Genomic DNA, 18,621 nt, shown 5'->3' on the forward strand with positions numbered 1-18,621 from the left:
ATGAATTGTTTTAAGGATGGCAGAGAGTAAATAAGTTTGGAACCTCGCAGCCTTACCCTGGCAATTTGTCTCACATAATTGACTCAGCAGACATGCTTACAATTTCTTACAACTTTTACAAGACCTCCTGTGGGTTTATTTCAACATTCTCCAAAACGGAGCTCAGAGCTTTGAATACTCTATGCAAGTAGGACCAAAAGGAATCATCTATTCCTCCTTAAGACAAAAGGGAAACAAACAATAAAAGCACACTTTATTTCTCATTGGACATCAGACCTCAGACAAATAAAGATGCAAAAGAATTTGTGCTTCTTCAGAAACCATTTTTCAGCTGTTTTCCAATAATAACATTTTTAACAGTGCTCCAATTGTGTACAATAAAGCTTTTAAAAACAAACAAACAAAAACAATAAAAATTATCTTCCCGTACTATTGGAATAAAATTTAAAGGAAGACTGATGACAGCTATAGAGGAAACACAAGCTGTAAAATTAACTGCATGATGTTTTTCCAGTTAAAAAGGGGTTAAAAAAATCCCCCTTCCCCTGAAAAAAGGAAATGGTCTCATTGCCTATATTATTGATTTATGCTGCTGTTGGCTTTTAAATGTAGCACTTTCTATTTCTAAGATCTTTAAAACAATTAGTAATGTCATGCCTGTATCCCACTGTTCCATTGGTGGAAGTGCCCTAGTAGCAGGAAATGCTGTGCCCTTCCACAGACGTTTCCTTCCATCAGTGGGATCCACTGACCCTTAACATGTCAGAGAATTAAATGAAACACTTGTCTTACAACTAATACGGATAAACACAAGGGCTATTAAAAATAACGAAAAGGGTATGACAGGAGAAGAAAGTTGACCTATTACTCAAAAGATACCAATTTATCTTTGTTTAAAAAAAAAAAGGAGAAAACAATTCTACTTTTCTAAAACAAAATAAGACATCATCATATTTCAACAAAATGTATTCTGAAAAGCCGTATTATAAACTACTGATATTAATGGTTTGCAATGGAAATGACGTCAGAGTCTTGGTTACAAAATGTCCAAATGTTTGTGCTACCCTACTAAAAAAATAAACAGTGAGCTCAGAGTCAGAAATGACCCTTTTGAGCAATTAAGCAGTATTACGCAAAACACACTGCAAAGTATATGGCCGGCAGAGGTGGGAGAGCCCCAAATTAAAATTCACAGATTGCACTGGGAGAAACACTTAGCAATTAAACATCTTGGAGGTGGCGTCTGAAGTTCCTGCCATTAGCAGCAGTGAAAAATGCTTTCATACGTTGCAATGAGAAATATGGGCAGGCAATCAGGGCCAAAAACTTTTTTTTTTTTTTAATGCCTTGGCTTCAGTATGAGCTACCAAATAAAAGGGTGGCCTCCTGTAATGCCCACTGACATCACTGGTCTTGTAACATTGCCACTGTAAAATATCGTTGCTACCGCTGTAGGACCGTAAGTTACGCATGCCGGAAGATATACTTCTGGCGTGGTGGAAGGCAACAGGCAATGACCTCAGAGATGACCAAATAAAATATGAAATATGCAATACGGATCTATTTCTGGTGTCATTTGCTCACATCCTTAGATTTTGTAAAGCAGAAGCGTGCACCGCCTTCACGACACAGGTGTTTCGGGGCAGGTCTCCAGGCTGTGGCCTCCCGGAGGCTCTGGCCCTGGCGCTGAGGAGCAGGCCGCAATGCTGCCCACGGGCCTCAGCAAACGGCCCTCACCAGCCCAGCAGCCTCCCTGGCACAGGGGCAAGCTTTAGCACAACCCTTGACTCAGAGAGAGGTTGTTTAGAGTTGGATCTTCCCATCGCTACTGTTTTTGTGGTCATGACAGAGCACAAGCTTAGGCTTCCTGATCTGCAGCCCGCTCCTGGGCTCTGGAGTAACACAACCAGTGCTGTTCCTACCCACACTGCTCGCAATTCCTTCCTCGGCCAAGCTACGATCCTTTCCCAAATGGCACAGGCCACACACCTTCAACAGCCCTGCCCATCGCTGCAAGGACACAGTCTAGAGGTGTACATGAACCACTCAGTCTTGTGCTTCATGATCTTCACAGGTTTGAAGCAAATAATGGTACAGTGAATGTATGAGGTAATACAAATCAGCACTGCCATTTTACTGAAGATCATATTGAGCACCTACATAAGTTAAATGGAAGAAACACTGCGAGATTATGTAAAATACTGGACAAATCTGGCTCGCTCTAGCATTCTTCATGAAGACCAGAAGGATTTGGTCCAAAAGCATCAGATAAGAGGATCAAAACCTGTCACAGACTATCTTAAAGCTGAGAAACATATTTTTCTACCAGCCCACTTGAAGATTTATAATACATTAAGGAACATTAAGGAGAAGAAGAAAAGCTAAATGGGCCAAAAGCAAACAAAAGAATGATGTTCTCTTGAGATTGCTAATGCTGGCAGACAATAGCACAGAAAGAACTCCTCTGACAGATCTCTGAAGTCTTCAATACCGCATGCTAGTGGTCCATGTTAATGAGATTTGCTCAAATACTTCTAAATTATTCCAAAATGTCTTAATCTATTTTCTAAATCTTCTGTACCCAATTGCTTCAGAAAATTCACAGCTTCACCCATCTCTGGAATAAACCTTTAATTAAAAAAGGTAAGGTCTTGAAACAGTTTGTGTTGCCAAAGGTCCACACACAACCTTTTTGGGGGGTTTATCACAGAACATGAAGGCAATATTGTGATTTCTATTATTACGGATTACAGAAAGACTTTGCACCAGATTTTACTCTCCAGTTTGAGTAACTCAAAGGTCTTGGCAAGATGGGTATTTCAACTTCTCACAATGAGAAATTAAATGAAGCCAGTCTTAGCTGTGTCCTAACATACACCGACAGCTTCAGCCACATGACCAACACCCCACCCGCAGCAGACATTGAGAAGGGCCTCCCAGATTCCTACTTCCTACTGGCTGTGTTTGTGTTATAAGCATTGAGGAAAAATATTTCTAGTATGGCCGTATGTAATTTGGGCTTGTTGCAGATAAAACAGGAGAAAATCTCAAAGAAGCAGGTTGTCTGCTCCATCACGTACTTATGACCACAACAAACTCAGAAGGCCTATGAACAGCCACACACTGCATCTTTGCGGAACAATGGCTGTTTCTGTGCCGCAATATGCTTTAAGACCATTAGGTCAAAAGCAGGAAAAGTCAAGGTGCCAAACGCAGTAGAGTAGACATCATCCCTACCAACTTCCCACTGCCTGAGGTGCAAGTATCGCTGTCACCAGCCTTTACAGACAACTAGACTGAGGACCTCACCAGCACGTCTCCTGGAAAGCCATCAGTGAGGAGAGCACTGCGGAGAAGCTGCGCACACTATTAAGTCCTTCACAAAAAGAAACTTTGCATCTAAAGTCTGTTTCAGGGTTTTAACTTTTGTCCGGAGCTCTTCCTGTTAAGGAATCACACAAGATACAAAGGGGCAGATGCATGCAGAGGCCAGCGAAGATGTGGCACAGCAACACGCCAACCTGTTTTGAGAACTGTCTCTTCCTGATGAAACAAAGTGGTGAGATTCCAGGTGAAAAATTATTTTTTTGGTGCCAGAACCACTTCGTTTTCCACACAAACTGTGCAAACCATTTTTTGTACTGAGCTTAAGAAAAAAAAATCCTTCTGACCTTTCTCCTGACTTGAAAGGAAGGGAGAAAATATATATAAATATATGTACACACACACACTCAAAGTTAGAGCTCAGACCCACAGATTTATCTGTTGACCATCTCATCCAGTACTGATTTACAGAAGGCAGCTTCTGTTTTACTATCGACATTTAATCAACATTTAACTCTGGCAAGCATTAAGATTTGGAATTTTAAACTAAGTGTAACTTTGCTAAATCCTTTGTGTTGATTTTTTTCCCTGTTAAGGGTTTTCTAAAGGATTCTATCTTTGCTATCTTAAAGTCTGCATGTGTCTTTTGTTACCAGTAATGTACAACTTTAGTAGCATGTTTTGTACTTTTCAATTTTTCAACATGCAAGCTATCCTTGATTTACAATGCTCGCTGAATGGTGTTTGATTATTGAAAATGCTTTTACATACATTTAAACAAATGAATGCTCCTGGAAAACTAACACTATTGTCCATAATTCTGTAAAAATACATTTCCCCTCCCTTCTCCCCAAATCAAACATTTCAATTCAAATTCTTACTTTGAGGAAAAACTGGTATATAATTAGGCATTATGCCTAACAGTGCTAAATAAACGAGAATGTAAACATCTTAATTCTGAAGGTTTAACCATCAAAGCCCCTTGCTGTATCTATTCAGTTTGTGCCTCTGTTCAGAGCTCTCTGGAGTTGACAGGAGAGAAAAAAAAAAAAAGAAACAAACAAAACACAAGTATAAAAATCTATTTATCAGGTCTGTCCTGCATCCCACTCCGCATGCCCGAGGCCAGGCTCGCACGCCATTCTGGGGCGCTCGGGGCCACACAGCTGCTCCTCAAGGAGTACAGAGTCCTGCTCTGTAACCGCACTGAGTGGCTTAACTGCTAACTCCGAAGATGGGATTTCACCTGAAATTAAGCTATCAAGCAATTGAGCTCAAACTCAATCAACCAAACCCTTAACCTTCCCTGTTTCAGTGGCACGGCTCTAATTAGGACTCTATCACTATTTCCATTACTATCTCCTCTTCTCATGGTTTATTATCTCGGCAGTTTCAATTCTCACCCAGTTGAAATTTGACATCCAGTTTCTTAGACCACATATCACTCATTGCTTTATTTTATGAAACATTTTGCAAGATTATGGACAGACCCTGGAACAAATAGCTTTCTGTTGGAAAGAGCACCCCACATAGCAGTGGAAGCAGGACAAATCCATACCTTGTCACATAAACCAGTCCTACCATTAAAAGATGCACTGAAAAACTCTATTTTTAGGTTGTGAATTTTGTTTTGCAGTTTGAAAACAGGTCTACCGGTAGCATTTTGCATTTATCACAACCAAAATTCTTGATTTTCCCAGGTCATGTAGCATCATGACCACACACCAACCATGGCTCCACAAGAATCCCACAAATTCTGAGGCAGTCTGATGCACCTGCGACTTAATTTGTTTCCTTTCTTCACAAAAACTCACATGGGGAACATCACTGCTGGGCAAGGAGGCACCATCTTAAACTACAGGATCTGTTCTTTCTTCAATAGCTGAAATGCATCTAACATTCCATGGGATCCAACATTAAGAAAACAAACAAACAAGCGAAAACTGTGATATTCAGATCTTGAAGAGAGGCATATATCATACAGCTTCCATACATCATGGGGATGGCCAAGGACTGCACTATTCACTTGAACTTCATGAATTTCATCCTGACTAAATAGATATTTTTGGCAACAAAGAACTGGAAAAAAAAAACCACATCGTCCTCAGATCTATTTTAATTTAAAACAGAAGAGAACAGGGACATTTTTCCCCCCTTGAAGTACATTTTAATAAAATTAAAAATAAAAATAGCTCTAATTCACTCTGATGCATTTAGTCACTCCGTAAAATTCTAAGTTTAAAATGAAATCACCATTTTATATTCAAACAAGGTCAAGAGAACAGTACTAACGAACACTGACATCACAGCGAACAGCAGCCACTGCTCAGCGCTTACATCAGTGTTGCTTGTTGCTATGGTGCTTAACCGACTATTAATTTCTGAAAGAAGGTGATTATAAAGCAGCCATATGAACCTCAGTCAGATGACACCCTTCAGTACCAAACACTGATCTGCGTTACTCCTGTCTTCTGCAAGTTAATTTTATGAATCACTACTTTTGTGATGTTAATATTCCTTTCCAACTCGAAACTTTGGACCAGAAGAGAGGTGAGGAGTTAATTTAGAAGGAAGGGACTTTCATTTTGCTTTAAATAAAAATCATTTTGCAGAGAGTGATATTTCTTTCCTTTTTACTGTGTTCCAAAAGCCTAAAAAGCATGCGTTTTAATTCTTGCAGTGATAATAAGCAATCAAATTAACAGCTAAATTCTGCTCTCCGAGGCACTGCTGTAAATCCAGGAGTGTAAAGGCAGGGTGAAGCAGCACTGCAGCTAACTTGACCGTTCATTCCCCAGGGATTTGCCCCAACTAGGGGATCCTAATGCAGGGCAGAGCTGCTGCAGCTCCCAGCCCTGCACCCATGAACGCTGGCCATGGGCTGGCCATGTGGCCACCAAGAGGAACTGGAGCTGGTCCTTCCCACTCACAAAGAGGCTCCATTCAGTCCTCAGACAGCCCGCACAGCACGTGGCTGAAAGCCCAAAAGGGCATCTTTGAGGCCTTTCTCCTGGAATGAAACCAGGCACCTAAACCATTGACTTCCCAGGTAAAGCACGTGTTTAAGGCACAGCAGTGGCTCCAAAAGCTCAGTGCCGAGCCCAACCTCACAGTTCTCATCCACGCTGCCAGAGGAGCCTTTACTTGTGCTTTACTAGGCACATTCATGGAGGTTGCAGGATCAGGTCCTTGGTTCAGACATGCTTCAGAAACTATGTGTACAACAGTATTTGTATTTACCTTCTCCAGTTGCTCCTGTAAAGCAATCTTCAGCTACAGCCACCCAAAGAAGTCACTCTTCTTACCCTGCAGAAGAGAAGGTAACACACATGACTACCAGGGTCAGCGTCAGCAACACCACCCAAGCATTTTCATTGGCACCACATTTGCCAGTACAAACATAAATAAAGCAACAAATGAATCTAATCGTGTTTAATGGTGAATGACTTTCAGAGAGAGTTAATAAAAACAATCAAGTCACAGGGCTGCTGCTTATCAGTACCAGCCCGTGTGAGGCTCTTCAGTTCAACAAGAACAACTGGGTCTTTGGAAGGAAAAAAAGAAAGGGGGGAGAAAAAAATAAGAACATGGAGATGAGACATCTTTGTTCTCTAGCATAAACTTTCCTAATCTTGATGTCTATCAATCTATTTTTAGTTTGAATAATATATGAGTTCAGTCCTTTGTTTCAGAAATCTGACTATTGTCTGAATGGGTTCTCCTTACTTAAGGCATTTTAAGACCGGTTGTAACCATGTCTATTTTAGCTTCTGGATCCTTTCCTTTTTCATCCTTTTCTATAGAGACACAGCCCTCCATAAGCTTTTGAAACTAGCTGCATCTTCCATGCCTAATTCAAAAAGTTGTTTACTGTCTTGGGATTTCTTCTGGTTAAGCATAACCGGAGCATACCAAATACACCAAGGTGGTAAGAACAGCGAGTATTAGAGAGAGAAATAATTAAAGTGCATCTTTATAAAAAGTAGGAGGGAGAAAACAGCACGTGCAGTTTTCTTTTACCCTGTATATTACTGCATCTTGTGTACTCTCTCTTATGCAAAAGAGTATGTAATCTTTTAAGAAACATGACAATCTGCCACTTTCTGTTCATGTAATTGGGATCAACATATGGTACAAGAGAAAAGAAAAACATTTGTTTATTAATTTAGATCAAGTTACTCACTCAAACCACTAACAGCATTCAGAATTAATTCCACATCAATTGACCAAATACCTTAGTAGAGTAAAATTATAACAATTTCACTGAAATGTTAATTGTTCTGCTGCAGGGGTGCAGAGTAATATATACTAAAGCCAGAAAGAAGTATGTGATAATTTGCCGACACAGATGACATCATATGAAACGGAAAGTCAGTGACATGTGGATGTGTAAGACAGTGCTACGTGAAACTCCATTTCATAAAATTCACACAGTGAGGTGGAGTTTTGGGGGTGTTTGTGAAACTCACCAAATGGTAAGTTATGCCATTTACATCAGCAGGTGAAGCTTTTTACTGAAGTAGTGAAATATCAACCTCTGGGAAAAATCAGAATCTTCGCAAAATTATTTCAAAAGAAAATGTACTCATCTGCCATTTATTTTGGAAGGAAAAATATTTTCACAATGAGAATGAGGCATTACTTCTTTACCATTGAAACTGATTATTTTTAGCCAGAAAAAAAAAAAAAAAAGGTTACCTTGAAATGAAATATTGTTTTTGTCTGCTGCTCACTGGCATTTTTTATTTTTTTTTTTGAGATATATTTTTTTTTACAGTACTCGCAACAAAATACCAGAAGATCAGGGGCCAAGCTGTGTACATGTCTGCTGCATAGGAAGCTCTGTGCGCTTCGCTGGTACATGTGTAAGGCACCGATTCTGCACTCTAAAGGACATAACACTACTCCATCATAGTAGGTCAGGTCTCACCTTCCTGAGAGTATGTAAAACAATACATCTTTTATGTAAAATACATGACCTTTGACATCTGATGTGCTCTTAGATTAGCAACAATAAAGGCTTTTATCCTGCTTTGCAGCAGGGGTTATCTTGGATTTGACACTTTAAACCCCTTTTCATATTTATCTATTTTATAAATTTTCTGGATATTTGGCAGTCAGATCTCTATTTGGCAGTATTTTGCAAGCAGACTTCATTTCTACCCTGACTCTTCCTGACAGCAAAAGAACCAACCTTAAAATGTACTTTTTGAGGAAACTGCTGAAAATTACACGTCTGCATGAAAAGTGCACACAATAAATCTTTTGGTAGTGCTGTAAAAGACAGGGAACTTTTTCTAAACATGCTTGTTATATACGAAACAAACACACCCCAAGGAAACCTGGTGACACTTGCCCAACATTAACTCAGGGGAGACAAACGTGGTCTACAAAGGTCAACAGGCAATGAGGGTTCAGGAGTACTTCAGCTCTTCCCACGAATCAGTCACTGACTGATACCTGAGCTGCTTTCGTTTCTAGTTGTCTAAGTTGCTCTGTATGCTACCTGAATTTCAAAAAAAATTTGGATAACGTACCACTGAAATTAAAATGAGCAGCAGAGACAGCTGTTCCCACCTGTGAAAATTTCTCATTAGTAGTCTAAAAGTTGAGTATCTCAAAACGTAGAAATACAAATACAGACTTTCCTCCTGAAAATGTTTATATGGGTGAGTGAATTGATGTGTGCAACACACATTCCTTCCATCACGCTGTCTTTAAGATAAACACAAAGTACCATCAACACTGCAAGTGTGTGTGTGGAGCAAACAAAGAAAAAATCCCAACCTACCAAAGCAAGACACTTCACTATACTCATATTTCCCCTCAAGATGATTAAAATAGAAAACCAAACCACATACAAAAATCCACTTTGCGAGCACTAGTGGTCATAGTGTCTCATGAGTTGAGGGAAGCTCTCCAAATGCCTGCGACACAGTCCCACCGGTTTAAGTGGGATTACAGACAGGGAAAAGTCCATGCAAAACTACTTGTTCTGGTCAGATTCTACCAGACATTCCTGAAAACATCGGATTTGCTCGCCAAGCTCCTCAGTTTACCCATCTGCAAGATGGGTAAATGTTTTTCTAATGCACTCTGAAATCCTCGAATACAGAAGTACTTTTTATAATAGCTGTTTTCAACGGGGTTTTGGAAAGACAACCCTTAACAATCCTAAAAAGATCACAACCTGAGCCAGTGCCATGATGTTCTCAGCTGGCTTTAAGAGAAAGACCCCCTATTGCTCTGGATCAGGTCCTGTTCATTTGGTACCACGGGACAAGACAAAAAGAGAAGAGGGCTTTGCCATTTTACCTGCTGTTGGGTCAGACCATTTAACACTTTTGATCCCACAACACTTATTCAATTTAGTGGTCTCCTCCATCAGGACACGGAGGTAATTTTGAGGCTGTGGGTTGGAGTCCCAACTCCAAGTGATTACTGCAAAGCCAAATTAATCAAAAATATGAAGAATATACAGAGATAGACAGTGCTGCAGAATAAAGTTCAAAATAAGAGAGCAACATTTTTATTAGCATCCAAATAGAATAGCCAGAAATAGATTAACAAAGAACTTGAAGCCACACAAACTGGCTGTAAGTAATTTTATACAGGAAAGAAGAACATCAGTTGAACTGCTTCCCTGCTTAAAACTATTCACCTTTTTTTTTTTTTTTTTTTTTTTTTTTTTGCCAGTGTCCCAGCCCTGAGAAGCCCACAAATCATTACTGGAAACCTAAACTAGAGAGGGAATCTCCCTGTCATTACCTAGAAAGCACACTTTTTATTCAGAGAGAGAGAGAGGGAGAGAGAGAGAACACACACACACGACAGTGCAACAAAAAAATATTTCTGAATTTTTATTTCCATTAATTTTTCTTAGATAAGATCAGCTGAAATATATTTAATGTCTGATTAAAATATTAACTAGCAGTTTCCCTGAAAGCTTTAAAATATCAAAACTTGATAATCAAAATAAGCACTTTTATGCAAGAAATTTATCTAAATAAAGTGAACCATCTAATACAGCTATTTCTTGCCCTTCAAAATTCACTGAGTCACACACAGCCTGAAATATGCCTTGCTATTGTCACTATTATTATTTTGTTATCCTGTAAGGGAACAGATGCAGTCAATGATTTTGTTAACTATACATGCGTAAGAGAAAAAAAAATGGTTTTCATTTGAAAATTTTTTAATCCTGAAAATACAGGGTGTACACTGATCGTGAAGTGCAACAGCTGGTATGAGGCATGCTTGTGGGCACAATCCTGCGGACCGGTTTCCTATCAGTGCACTCGGTTGGGCTACCTGTACCAACACACACAGGTCACGTGTAGAATTGCTTTGAAGATGTTCAGAATAGCCTCTTCAGTTTTGTTGTGCCCTTCCTTTTTTTTTTTTTTTTCTTCCCTCCAGGAATCTAGCAACCTAAAAAAATATATATTAAACTAAATATTTCAAATACGCTGAAGAAGATATTTTTTTCTGACCATTATCAAGGTGGCTACTTTTTATTGTGCAGCGCATATTAAATATCATAGGGCACAGTACAGGAGATTTTTCTTTACCAGGAGTCATTATCACCTCCTCAGAAAGTGAAATGCAGGTGAACAGTAACACTGCGAGAGACTGAGTGCACTTCTTTCACCTCGCTTTGAAGAGGGGGAAATGGATTTGGTACAGGCCAAAACCCAGGGATATTAACGCTCACCACCTTGCTGCTTCTCGGTGGAAGGAGTGAGCAAATCATACCGCATTTTCATTTTCAGTCATTAGCAGGCTGTTCAGAATCTCTGGCTGGTGCTTTTTATTTATTCTAAGCAGAAATAAAATTAAAATAAATAACAGCACGAGGACAAAGCTATGCACAGCACATTTTCTCTTTCAAAATAGTATTACCTTTCAAGTCCACTGTAACCTTGGAAAAGAATCACTCGGTGCAAGCCAACGCTACAAAACTAATCACAATCCATCCCTACCCTGCTTTTTAATAGCTCTTACAGGAAATATGGGTGCAGCTAACAGACAAGTTCAGAACAGCTCGCTTCCAACGCAGAGTCTGCACGACGACTGCGAGTCTCGCATCCTTCAGTGACGGCTCGGTTATTAGCCTCACACGGATCGCTGTGCACACGAGAGCTGGCCCTCGCTGACCCCTCCAGACGCCAGGACCGCAGCGCGCGCCCCGAAGCCACCCGAAGCCCACCCAAGGGTGCGAGGCCATCTCCCCAGCACGGCCAGCCTGCGCCTCCAACGCTCCCCCCCGCTCCTTAAAATAACTCTGCGAGCCTCGGTGCCAGCCTTAGCCGTTTTATGGCCGCGTGCATCGCCCGCCTGCCAACTTGACCTCGCCTCAGCGGAGGCACGGCAGGAGCGCCCCTTCCCCTTCCCCGGCACCGCCGAGTACCGCTGTGGGCGTAGGGCTTGCGGCGTCTCTGCAAAGCCAGGAAAAGAAAAAAAAAAAAAAAAGATTAAAAAAAAAAAAAGCCCGTTACTTTTCGAGACTCCCACAGCAGTCACTTAGGGCTGCCTGGCGAAGCGACACCCGTAGGAAACGCTGACGCTTCCCCCGCCGTGACCTGGGCGCCACTCTCGGCTCCTCGCTTCAGCCTGCTCCCGGCCCGAGGCGAGGCGCACGCCGAGGGGCAGCGCTCCCAGCCCGGCAGGGCGCACCGCCGCCACCGGGGGCCGAGCCGGGCCGGGCCGGGCCGGGCCGCCTTCCGGCCCCCTCAGCGCCCCTCAGGCCCGGGCGGGCGCGGCGCCAGGGCCCGGATCTTACCTGGCGCCCGAGTGCGGCTGGTGGTCACGGCCATGTGGAGGTATCGCCGAGGTATCCCTGAACAGCCTTTAAATATTGAAGGCTAAAAACAATATTTGCTGTTTTACCTTTGAAGCCTTAACAAAAGCTTTGTTTTAGCATTTACCTCGGTGTGCAATAAGAGTTAATAATCAAATCCGTCCCAACCCCCACAAATGTTAAACAAAAAGATAAAAGAAATGCAAATAGCTATTGTCATGGAAAGTTAAAGTACCTGTCTGTATTTTTAAGTGAAAACTATTATCTCTATCAATCAAAATTTAAGAATACAATAGCACTAATCACACAAGGTGCTTTGACTGAGGTACTTTTCCTCATAAAAAGTTTTTTTTTTTTTTTTTTTAACTGGTGCATAAAAGTAATACGCTTACAATTAGATATGGTATTTGTAATTTTGTTATTAAAAACCCTCGGCAGTCTTTATTGTTAATAAATGCCTCTGAGTCTGTGGGCTGATTTGTACCCAAGAAGACCAAAGTCCCTACACATTTTAATAAGGTTGATGAAATTTTATTCAGATTCTCACACTTTCCAACATGTGGTGGAACAGCACACTCTTCTGTTTGAGAGGAGTTACTCAAACGAAGGAAATAGTTAATTGGTAACCAAAACTACTACTTCTGGCCTCGGTGCACATTTTCCACATTTCTCCCAACACTGTCTGTACTACAATCGTCTGCTTTGAAGACGTGCCCTTTGTCATCTTTTCTTTAATTTTTTATACCAATTCCCTCTCATTGGACCCCGGCGTTCTCCTAAGGCAGCGTACGTTGCATATACAGTATACATTGTGCAGGCACACCGCATGGATTTTCTGGAAAGTCATTTTTAAAACTAATTTGTTCAGACTGAATCAGAAACCGAGCTGCACTGTTAATAAGTGCGAGAGCGAGCGAGAGTAATTACATCTATATTAAAAGAAAGAGCTCGAGATTAAAATACCTATAGTAAATAGTTAAGCTGGGATGCCATTATGCAAACTCTGCTCTCATGGAGGGATGTCTCCCACACTGAGGAGCAATAGGACTGTCATTTTTTCCCCCTGCAATATCAGGTTTCCTACTCCACAGTTCTGGTACTCTGCATCATGGCTAACATCTCTAGTGTGCTATTAATATCAATGAAGAGACGATTCAATTTCCACATAAGAAAAACCTTCCTATTACAGCGCAGACATTCTAGTGAGGACCCTTGCTAAGGAAACAATAAAGACCAGAGGTTTTTTTTTTTTCCTTCTTCTTCTTTTTTGCTGCTGCTTTTGCAGTTCTGTGTTGCACACTGTTTGAAAGCTTTTAGCTAACAATGGAAGCATTATCTTCAGGATAGTTACAAAACAGGATTTGTTAGTACAAAGAATAATAACACCGAGCTCACTCCCCCCGCCACCCCCCCGCAAATACCTGCCTATTGCAGCACGGCATTTAGTACTTTATTTGCAACTATATTCCAGAAACACCTGTATTCTTCGTCTAATTCCCTGCAACAAACTCCCTGAACGGACCAGGTTTGCTTCAGGAGCTTTGGACAATTCAAACAAACAAACAAACAAACAAACCTTTTCTGCATTTTTAAAATGGAACAGAAACAAAAGTATCTTATTCTACCGTAGTGCAAACTTACCCATTAATGAGGAAGAAAAGGCTTAGAGCTGTACGTACAGTAATTCCCAACCAACTGCAGAAAGTTGAGAGTTTGAAAACACTAAAGCACTTTTGACTATCCAGCCTTTCTGTGCTTCAACACTGGCTGCAGTGTAAGGAAGGACTGAAGGTATGTGGTCTAAACACAACAAAAGCCACTGCCTTACTCTAGATTAAATATGCAGGAAGAGGCCCCTTTGCATAAACACAAACACTCAGCAAATGAGTAACTGGCTCAAATCAGACGCCTGCTGTGCATTCTACCTGTCCTGATCTCTGACAAGCTACACAGCTTGTTTAAGGGGATAGGAGCTACAAAATCAAATCAAATCACAGAGCTAAACGCTTTCCTCATATAATAGTAAATAACAACAGCACCAACAACTCAATGCCAAACGTTCATTTCTAATCTAAGCATTGCTCTGAAAAAAAAAAAAAAAAAAAAAAAAATGAATCGTGTGCTATGCCTGCTTTGGCTCAGCCACCCATCTCACCAAAGGAGAAACACAACCAAACACCACCTGTAAAATTCATTTTCATTAACTGCAGTCAAATCCAGTACATTGCCAGCCCAGTTTTTCTTAACGAGGTTTTGAAATTAATAGAGACTTTTGATTGAGTTGATATATTAAATCTGAATTTGCTTGTACTGTCCCTGTGTTTTGTTTACTGTATAAAAGACATTCCACATATAAATCTATTTTAGCTGTTATGAATCACTGCATAATGCACACCTATTAGTAGTTTATTTGGGGAAAAGGAAAAGAAAAATCCTTAAGTTTCCCCTAAAAATGTTATTTCCAAAATATTAGTCTCGCAAAACAACCCCTCCAGACTATATTTAATTCCAAAAACAACTAAATTAGAGACTGTGATAACCACCAAGCACCTCTCAGCATTTATTATTATAATCAAATATACATAATTATATACCGTGATTTACTCTTGCTTCTAGAGAAATAAATTATTTTTCAGTCTCGTGCATATTTCTATACCAGAAACAGAATGAAGCAGCAAAATTTTAAAGCAATTGGAATTCACCAGTGTCCCTTCCTAACTTAAGGAGTCAAATCACATTGACCTCTTGTTGTAAGTCCTAGCTACATGTTGGGTTTAGTAATTTAATTATTTTTTAATAACTTGCAGCATTAAATGATTGCCATTGAAAGACAAATAAGATTACACTCTTCTGTCTTACTCTCCTGTGCTCCAGACTACAGTGCAACATGGACAACACGACCGCTTTCGGCACTGAAATTTCATTCTGAAAGCCCACTTACACACACACACCGGCAGACACAGGCAGATTCGGGCTTTAAAAGAAGCAGCACACATTTACTAAAATAATCTGCAGCACGTGCTCGAGGATCCAAAGGACAGTGGATATAACTAACGGTTCTAATGAGAAGCAAGTGTGTTCAGTTCAACTAAGCACTCACAAAGAAGGGAAGGAGTTTTTACTTTTCCTTGATTAAGCTCACCACGTTAAAACAAAATTGCTAAGAGGAGCTAGTCAAGCCTAACAGGATAAAAATCCTCCCCCCAACACCCCTCACAAAAAAAAAATCCTGCAAGAAATTTTAGAGCCCCTATATCATTCACTATTTTTGCATTGAAATGACCTTCCAAATAAGGTGTTAAATAATACGTTTCACATAGATGATAGCGATCTAACCTTGATGCAAATAAACCATAGAACAAAATTTAATCAGTATATCACTGTGTAAAAGCCTTTGTCCATCCCAATGGAGCTTCTAATGACTGTTTTGGCAGTTCTGGCTGGTAGTTATGCCTCCCTGCTCATATATATCTCATACTGGTTGAGCAAGCTAATGGAACTGCTGTTAGTGGAATCCAATATTAATACCCTGCATTGTGCAAAACTGGATGCAACTGAATATATTATACAATTACAGGTAGTATCTAATTCCATAGGTATTAGATACTGGACTCAATTAATATTTTAATAGAGAAAGTGAAATAAATACTACATTTCAGTTAAGTTATATATGAAGTCTGGGTCTACCAGTCTTCCTGCTGTAAGCCTAATCTATACTCTATACAGAGCAGACATAGGACCCTGACAAAAATTGGCAGGCAAGCTTTAGATGCTGAGTGACACATACTGATGCACAGAGTCAAAGATGTCATCCTCATGCAAGCTCCACTAGTTACGAGCTTGAGAGAAAATGAAACAACAAAAAAAAATAACAAAATAAAACAAAACAAAAAAAATGGGGGGGTGAGAGTGGAGTGAGACCTCCAGAAAATAAACAGGGTGTACAGTTTCAAAGGCTACAGACACAGACATTTCATTGTTCAAGCCAATTATCAGTGGAAAATAATAACAACAGATGGATTCAGAGTCACTGACTTTTCATATGCACTTCATCTCTGCACAACAGATGATGAAATGCGAGAGCTATCTCGGAAAGGCAAAACATCTTTCAGTAAAAGAACTCTATACTCCAGATGGGGACCTTCTAAGGCAGCTGATTATCTTCTTATAATGTTGTAAGATAGACTTACTAAAACATTTCAAGAACTGATCAGATAGGATGAGCACAATGGCATCATTATTAGAAGCAAGTTGCTTCAGCCTCAGACTTGTGACTGAACTAGACAGAGATTTCAATAAGGGCAGAGCTGCTCGTTGCCCAGTTTTACATCAAGTGCTCCTGGCTCCAACAAAGGGCCCGAGGCTGCCGCTTGCAACCTGGGCAAAACATCAGGTCGGCTTTGCCCAGAGAGGGGACACAGGCGCGGAGCCACTGAGTCAGTGTCTGTGAGCAGGAGAGCCAGTAATCGGGCCCGACAAAAGTCCCGCCACCGTGAGCGAGGCGAGCCCACTCCGTTTCTGCAAGCACACTGCCTCACACAGAGGCAAAGGCAGAGGACAAAACATATTTACAGTCACGATCATTTCCACTATAATTGTTAAATGCAGAGGGCCCTCGTCACCCCGGGCCTACAGTGATGCAAAGTGGGAGTAAACCCAGCTGAGTCAATGGAGTTGTGCTGGTGCAAACCAGGCAGAAGGGAGACAAATTCTTTCTTACAAAGCTTTTACAAAAACTCGTCTTTTTATGGGAAATAAAGCATAATTTGCTTTCAAAGGGAAATAACAAATACATGTAAATTTTGGTGGTTCCGGTGATAAGCAGTTCCAACAAATGTCACAAACACCCAGTTAAGAACCACCTACCTATCACAACCTTCTCCCACTCAACCTGAATACCACAAAGTATGTTTTTGATAACATGAATCAGGTATACCACAATCTCAAAACTTAAAAAAAAAAGTAGTGGAAAAATTAGCTCATTAATCTTTAAGACAACATTTCTTTAATGGAAGAATACTACATAACTAGTGCACTAAAACAAACTGGCTGCCATTTCCACAGTTTCGTCTCCATAACGCTGTGAGGAAAATTTAAAAAATGACACACACACTGGAAATCAATACCACATACAGAGGGGGTAACAACACACACGCTGAACTTGCACCTACTGCTAATTTATTTCACAAGTTGCAAAATATTTTATAAGTACAGGGCTGTTGACTTCACAAATGCAAAGGGAAGGGATGAGTTTGCGGGTGCAGAGCACAGTGTTTCCCTTCTTTGTGAAGTACTTTGTCAAAAGTAAATTCACAAGGGAACATACGAGCAAAGAGTAAATTTTGCCCAGGGCAAAATTCTGCAACTGCTTTAAGAAGCAAACAAGAACACAAAAGATGTGTAATACAACCATCTGGCTCTACTCATGCTATATCAATAATCCCCAAAATTTATCCCCACCCCCTTAATCAACCCACACTGATGCCACAAAACCAAATGGCATCACTTATGCTTCCTGCCCATCACATTTTGAAATGATATTTAATATGCATACAGTACATATTTGCATGTTAATCAATTTCTTTAAGAAAAAAAAATATTTTTGCTTCTTGAGCTATTAGTTCAGCTTTTTCTACTTATTCACACTGGGATCTGTAAAACCACTAAGAAAGTCCTTGTGGTAAAGATACTCTCATATCGACACAGTGCGTCAGGTATCAGGATAACGTACCGGTCAAAATTTCAATCTCTTCTTCTCTCTAGTTTAGTGTCACAGTGTGAAAATAGCAGAGGGTGAATAATAATGTGCCAGCAAAATTATCTGTTCAAGAAACACGGGTAAGCAATCCATTTTGAACTCAGTTCGGGGTGTGTTTCTAAGCATCGCCCCGTTCAGGATGCAAGGAGGGCATTATGCAGGAGGGGAAGGGGATATACCCTACGTGTCTTTTCCATCTGGGATGTCAAATATTGGCACCAGTTACTTCCAGCTGCCCACCATCCCGGAGCCCAATGTCTTCCCACTGAGGTGGCAATGTCAAGGCATGAGTGTTTTCTCCTCCCCGCGGACAGTGGCAGACATTTCCCCTTACCCACAGGATGGGCAGCAGCCTGGGGCTGGATCCTCTTCCAAACCCCACAAAAAAAAACGCATGAAAACCCTGAGTGGTGCCACGGGCTTCTGGAGGAGGAAGGCAGGGAGCTCCAGGCCTGTGAGGAGGGTTGTGGATGGGGAGGGCACCCGACGTGCGGTGGCTCATTCCCTCACCAAGCACACGGGGGGACACAACCTCGCCACGTACAGACAGACAGACAGACGGCCTCAGCGGCCCTGTGGGCACTCCCACGAGAAGGCCGGGCCTGGTGCGTTGGACCGAAAGAGCGGCCCCGCGTTTGTTTGGGGTTGGCTCCGTTCTTGAGGGAAAATCACCCGCGTAACCATCGTGATTCATAGCGCGAGCACGCGTCGTGAAAACGGTACCAAAAACAGCACTTCA

At 41.0% G+C, this 18,621-nt stretch overlaps 1 protein-coding gene across 19 annotated transcripts in view; it reads right to left on the minus strand.

Annotated features, from left to right (window-relative positions):
• Positions 1-18,621, minus strand: part of FOXP1 (forkhead box P1) — a 370,950-nt gene that overhangs the window by 211,572 nt on the left and 140,757 nt on the right. For 14 of the 19 annotated variants that reach the window (XM_040568521.1, XM_040568515.1, XM_040568509.1 and 11 more), the window contains one exon: positions 6,565-6,630. The gene's annotated coding sequence lies outside the window, so the exon portion shown is untranslated. Of the gene's footprint in view, positions 1-6,564; positions 6,631-13,765; positions 14,059-18,621 lie in introns of those variants that run through there. The other 5 variants (XM_040568522.1, XM_040568511.1, XM_040568513.1 and 2 more) reach the window with 2 other exon arrangements.

Source organism: Cygnus olor, chromosome 10 (assembly GCF_009769625.2).
Source record: "Cygnus olor isolate bCygOlo1 chromosome 10, bCygOlo1.pri.v2, whole genome shotgun sequence".
In the NCBI taxonomy this organism is placed as follows: Eukaryota; Metazoa; Chordata; class Aves; order Anseriformes; family Anatidae; genus Cygnus; species Cygnus olor.